Raw genomic sequence first — 6,905 nt, 5'->3', positions numbered from 1 at the left:
ACCCAGCAAACCTTCCGAGAAGACTCGGAGTACGGTGTTCGATAGGTTGGGAAAGCACACTGCTCAAAAGGACTTGAGGGACGTCATTGATGATAAAAGGAGGACTGTCCCGGTCGAAGGGCAAGAGCCAATCCGTCCTACCAGTCGAGTAGAAATACTCGATGATGGTTTGTCGGATAGGAACACCCGACCAGGCGTTCCCGAAAGTGAGTCCCCAGTGGTGGCCCCAGGCATCCAAGCCCAGCTTGATGCTTTGATAGTAGCAGTTCAGAGTTGGTCAAAACAACCAGCTGCGATTGATCCGGTAGACCACAGAAGTGGCAGTCGTTTTTGTGCTCAAATTAGAGCAGCTCAACCACCAGCGAAATACAAAGCACCGGTACTGCCAGTTTATACAGAAAAGGCAGACCCGGTAAGACACGTTGGGAAGTTTGAAGATTAGATGGAGCTGCTCGGGGTGAGTGATGACTATCGCTGCAGAGTCTTCCCCACCACATTGTCAGACACTGCCTAGGAGTGGTACTGGAAATTTAAACCAGACTCCATCACTTCTTGGGAGAGTTTTAGGAAGGAGTTTTGCAGGCAGTTTAGTACTGCTCGAACCCCTCCTGTTTATGCCAATCACTTGGTGGATATTAGGCAAGGAAAAGATGAGTCTCTCAAGAACTACATTCAAAGGTTCATGAGAGAAGCTAACCGAGCTACTGCGGTTGGAGATGAGGGAAGATGGTGGCGATCTCTTCCAGCATTATCTATCGAAGTCCTTAGTGGGACAGCATCCATCGTCATCCAATTTTTACAACAATTTTTAGACCGGGCAGATAAGTACATGAAGTTGGATGATGCAATTGAGAAGGGAGAAAATGGATTGAACAATCCGAGCGAGTCGAATGATCCCCCCAAGAATGGTGGGAATGATCAAGGTGGTGGTAAGAAACGTGGGAATAAGGGGTCTGACCGCCACAATGAGAAGAAGGCTAAATTGGGACCAAACGACAAGCCTACTAAGTATGAACCTCGATTCACCAACTACACCACTCTTTCGGCGAGCCGGGTGGAGATCTATTTGGCCAACCATCAAGAGGTCCCTTACTGGAAACCCCCACCAATCAAGAAAGATGTGAGTAAGAGAGATATGAACAAGTTCTGTCGCTTCCATGGAGACTATGGTCACGACACGAATGAGTGTAATCATCTCAAAGATGAGATAGAGTTTCTCCTCCGGCCGGGGAAGCTAAAAAAGTATTGAGCAGAAAAGACCCAAGGAGAGGGGAGCAATAACAACCCTGGGTTCAAGCGGCAACGATCCCCACCTTTACAACCTGAACCTGTGGACTTCACACTAGATACTATATGTGGAGGACCACATCTTGCTAGAGATAGCAACAAGGCGAGGGAGAGGTATGCTCGCACCCTTCATCACGAATTGGGTGCGGCATCCACCTCCGAAGTTATGACAGTGGAGGAGCGACCACCGAAGAACCCAAGATATGAAAGTAAGTCCCTCACTTTCACTGAAGAAGATGATCGACACGTGAGGTATCCTCACAATGACCCTCTTGTTGTGACAGTCCAAATTGCTAATATGAAAGTGAAGAGATGTCTGGTCGACACAGGGAGCTCTGTAAACATTATTTATAAGTCATCCTTCGAGAAGATGAAGCTATCTGTCAATGACTTGAAGCTGTGCTCTCAAGTCATTTATGGGTTTACTGGAGAAGGATTGTCACCACCTGGGACAATCAAGTTGCCAGTCACGACGGGGGAAGCTCCCAAGCATGAAACCATAATGACCGAGTTTTTGATTGTTGATTGCTTGTCCGCCTACAATATGGTTATTGGTCGACCACTACTCACAAACTTACATGCAGTAGTTTCAATCTGGCACCTTTCTATGAAGTTCCCGACCAGTGCTGGCATAGGTTGTGTCCAAGGAGACCAGAGGGAGGCTAGGGAGTGCTATAATGCCTCGGTAGCTAAGGCAAAGAAAGGGGCCAAGGAGAGCAATATGATTGTATGTGTTGAGAGAGAGGAGGTGGACAAGATGGATGTCGACTAGAGTCTTGCAGTTGTAACCGATGAAGAGAAGTTAGAGGAGTTTGGCCAAGAGAGAACTCTCGGTTTAAAGGAGCAGAAGACCCCATCCGGTGATGAAGTCACCAAATAGGGTGTTGCCCAAAGCGAGGGAAGGGACTTTGATCCTCACTTTGGGGATTATGAAAGTGATGTGGGACCGTCTGAAGAGTTAGAGGAGGTCCTGATAGATGATAATGACCCGACGAGAGGGGTCAAAATTGGAAAAAAGTTGAAAGCAGAGGTGAGAGCACAGCTGATAGAATTTTTGCGAAGGAACCAAGATGTCTTCGCCTGGTCTCACAAGGATATGGTGGGTATCTCACCAACTGTGATCAGCCACTTGCTCAACGTGGATGAAAGCTATCCAGCAGTGCAGCAGAAGAGGAGATTGCTTGACAAGGATCGAGCAAAAGCTCTTAAGGAGGAAGTAGAGTGGTTAAAGGAGAATGGGTTTATCAGGGAAACATACTACCCTGCCTGGGTTTCAAACCTAGTGTTGGTGCCCAAACCCAATGGGAAGTGGAGGACTTGCATAGATTTTACTGATCTGAACAAAGCATGCCCAAAGGATTGCTTTCCTTTGCCAAGAATAGACCAGTTGGTAGATGCGACGTCTGGTCATGAGACATTGTCCTTCATGGATGCATATTCGGGGCACAACCAGATCAGCATTTATCCTCCAGATGAAGAGCATACCAGCTTCCGAATAGATATAGGATTGTACTGCTATAGGGTCATGCCCTTCGGACTGAAGAATGCAGGGGCTACCTATCAGCGTTTGGTGAACAGTATGTTTCGTGACTTAATCGGCAAGAGCATGGAGGTATATGTAGACGATATGCTGGTGAAGTCAAAGGAAGCTGAAGGGCACGTGCGGGACTTAGAGGAGTGCTTTGCAATACTGAGAAAGTACAACATGAAGTTAAACCCCCTCAAGTGCTCATTTGGAGTGGGTTTTGGAAAATTTCTTGGGTTTATTGTGAACTCCCGAGGAATAGAGGCAAACCCAGAAAAGATAAAGGCCCTCATAGAAATGAAGTCTCCAGCTAAAATAAAGGATGTACAAAGCTTGACTGGGCGGATTGCGGCTCTAAGCAGGTTCGTTTCGAAATCAACGGACAAGTGCGTCCCGTTTTTTAACCTGCTTAGAGGAGTCAAGAAGTTTGAGTGGACTGCAGAATGTGAGCAAGCTTTCCAGGCCATAAAGGAGCATTTGGCCCAAACCTCCTGTCCTTTCTAAGCCAGTTGATGGAGAAGGCCTCTTTTTATACCTAGCAGTCACGGAGCATACTGTTAGTGCTGCCTTAGTACGAGAGGAGGATAGAGTGCAGCACCCGGTGTATTATGTTAGCAAGCGATTGATAGGACAGAGTCCCGGTACCCCGTGATCGAGAAGTTGGCTTATTGCTTTGTATTCGCATCACGGAAATTGCGGCCATACTTCCAGGCACACCCCATTAAGGTCCTTACTGACCAGCCTTTACGCCAAGTCTTACAGAAGCCGGAGTCGTCTAGTCGGCTACTTAAATGGGCCGTTGAGTTAGGCCAATTCGAAATTAAGTACCAGCTGAGGACTGCTATTAAGGGCCAAGCTTTGGCAGATTTCATCGCTGAATGTACCGGGATCGTTGATGTTCCCGACCAGCAAGAGAGTGTCACTGCGCAAAAAAAAGAACTTCCTACTTGGCAACTTATTGTTGATGGGTTGTCGAATGAGCATCATTCATGGGCTGGAATTATATTAGTCACACCAGAGAAGCACCGAATTCATTGTGCACTGAGATTCAGATTCAATGCTTCTAACAATGAGGCGGAGTATGAAGCCCTCCTAGCAGGCTTGCGACTAGCCAGAGATGTACGTGCCCGGTCGGTGGAAGTATATAGCAATTCCCAATTGGTGGTCTACAAAGTCTTGGGGGAGTACTAGGCAAGGGGCCTACGCATGGTGGCATACTTAAACAAGACCAAAGATCTGCTAGCACAGTTCGAGGAGTATACCATCAAGCTAGTACCACGAGAGCAAAACTCTAATGCAGATGCTCTGGCAAAGCTAGCTAGTGCAAAAGACGCCGAAACTCTGAATATAGTACCGGTAGAATACTTGGCGGAGCCGAGCATTGATGAACAAGAGGCCATGCCGATCACGATAGCTGACACCTGGATGACCCCCATCATCACTTATCTTGAGCAAGGGACCCTCCCAGAGGAATGTAATGAAGCAAGGAAGATTATGAGGCAAGCAGCTAGGTACACCATGATGGATGGGGTGTTGTATAGAAGAGGGTATTCCTTACCTCTACTCAGGTGCATAACACCCGACAAGTCAAAGAATTTATTAGCTGAGGTGCATGAAGGGTTTTGTGGAGATCATGCTGGGGGGCAGAGTCTATCTAAAAAGATCTTGCGGCAAGGATTTTTCTGGCCTACCATGAACGAGGACTCTATGGAATATGTGAAGAGGTGTGAAAAATGCCAAAGATTTTCTAAAGTGCCCAGAGCGCCCCCAAACGTCTTGAAGCAAATGCAAAGTCCATGGCCTTTTGCAGTGTGGGGTATTGATCTGATCAGGAAGTTGCCCAAAGGGAAAGGAGGAGTGCAGTTTGCAGTGGTTGCAGTAGATTATTTCACTAAGTGGACTAAGGCCGAACCATTAGCCATGATCACATCGAAAAAAGTGTTGGACTTTGTGGTTAAGAACATAATATGTCGCTATGGTCTGCCCAAGAAGATAGTGTCTGACAATGGCACCCAATTTGACAGCGACATATTTACCGATTTTTGCACTAGGCATGGCATCACAAAAAGTTTCTCCTCGGTAGCCCATCCACAAGCCAATGGGCAGGTTGAAGCGGTAAACAAGACATTGTACGACACTCTGAAAAAGCGCCTGGAGCGAGTTAAGGCTGCTTGGGCGGAAGAATTACCAGAAGTCCTTTGGTCATACATGACTACTGCTCGGACAGCAACTGGACATACCCCATTTTCTTTGGCATATGGGTATGAAGCCATGATACCTGTGGAGATAGACCCTCCATCTCATAGAAGGACCATGTACAACCAAGAGGAGAATCATCAATTTTTGGCAGAATCCTTGGACTTCCTCGAGGAGAGAAGAGAGGAGGCAAACCTGAGAGTTGCTGCTCACCAGGAAAAAGTGGCGCGCTACTTCAATTCCAAAGTCCGAGATCGAAAGTTATAGGTCGGAGATTTGGTCCTCAGAAAGGTGTTTGTCAGAGACCCAGCAGCTGGTGTGCTAGGACCAAACTGGGAAGGACCATATCAAACTGAGCAAGTCTTGCCACCCGGCACCTACAAGCTGGCTCGGTTGAATGGAGAGCTGATCAGGAATTACTAGAACAGCGAGCACTTGGGGAAATATTATCAATAAATACTGCTTACAGAGTAGTGGCTTTGTATCAAGTGCTTAACTTGTTATTTAAGTTTTTGTTTGTAGACTGGCTATTTGCTAACCAGTCATGTTATTTTTAACAATGTTATTTTGTTTGAAACTTGTTGTTAGACACGTTTTGTCATTTATTATTACGAGTAATAAAAGAGATCACGCGCAGCGTGGTCGAATCTTGCTACAAATTTTGCATATGTGTTGATTATTCTTGCTTGGCAGTGTTCAACTGTCATTATGATTTAAACAAAACAGGTCTTCTGAAAAACTGAAAATACATATATACCGAACAGTGTTCAACTGGTCGGTATCATGAGATGAAAGACCAACGTTTAAATAGTTGCATGTTTTTGTAGTGGTTAACTGCTGAAATATGTTTGTATATTCTATGTGTTTCACGAGTAGTCACTACTCGGACAAATTCGGTCAAGTAGCAAGTGATAAAGGATTTTTTAACCCTCAATCACTTGGGGGGCACATAGAGTATACTGGTGTGCACTTCAACACAGGCAATAAGAGCACGAGCAAAGATATCTGTTTTTGGGCTGACTTGTAAATTTGGAAGTCTAAAAAGGCCATTAAGCTAACTTTTTTGACAATGCTTAAGTAACTTGGAATTTTTTAAAAATTTTAAGTTAGAAACAGATATTCGTGTGGTAATAGAAGTTATGCTCATAAAATGTTAGAGCAATAAGAGCATAAGGAAGTATATTTAGTATGGACTTATGAAATGTTTAGAATTTCTAAGTTAGAAAACTAAGTACTCATGTGAAATTGAAGACATATAGGAACTTTACTATTCACAATAAACTTGTAATGTCTTAAATGTAAAAAGACTTAAAAGTTTCAAGCTAGCCAAAAAAGAAATGTAAAGTGCAAGTGTCAAACAGCTCAATCATACGAGCAAAAGTATAAAAAATAAAACAAAAAACTGGTAGGACTACAACTGGTCATGCAGGAGCGCTCTAGCAGGATGAGGAGTCACTGGCGTGCTGCTCTGGTAGGCTGATCAACTCCCTCCTCGGCTTCAGCTGCTCCTCTCGCTCGGAATGATAGTGTAGAGGAGGCAGGTGCAGGATTAGTAGGATTAGCAGCTTCCTCAGCAGCCCTGGCCTCACATGTAGCGAGCTCCTCTGCCTGGATCTCATCGGTCAGAAAGTCAAGCTTGAGGGGTTTATTTAGCTTCCACACCTGGTAGAAGCAGTTGAAGCAGGTCTCCTCAGCTCTTCATTCTTGCTAATCAGTCCCTCGTTCTCGCGAGCTAAGCCTTCGTTCTCACGAGTCAGTCTATCTAGCCGATCAGTCAAGGATTTTTTGGCTTGGGTTAGCTGATTATTCCCATCAGCCAACCCCTTGAGAGACTCCTTTTGCTCAGTCACAATCTTCTCCGCCTGTTCCAGCTTGGACTGAAGAGCGTCCGTTTTCG

This window comes from Humulus lupulus, chromosome 8, assembly GCF_963169125.1.
Source record: "Humulus lupulus chromosome 8, drHumLupu1.1, whole genome shotgun sequence".
Classification (NCBI taxonomy): Eukaryota; Viridiplantae; Streptophyta; class Magnoliopsida; order Rosales; family Cannabaceae; genus Humulus; species Humulus lupulus.
Note: the sequence above shows the minus strand (reverse complement) of the source record.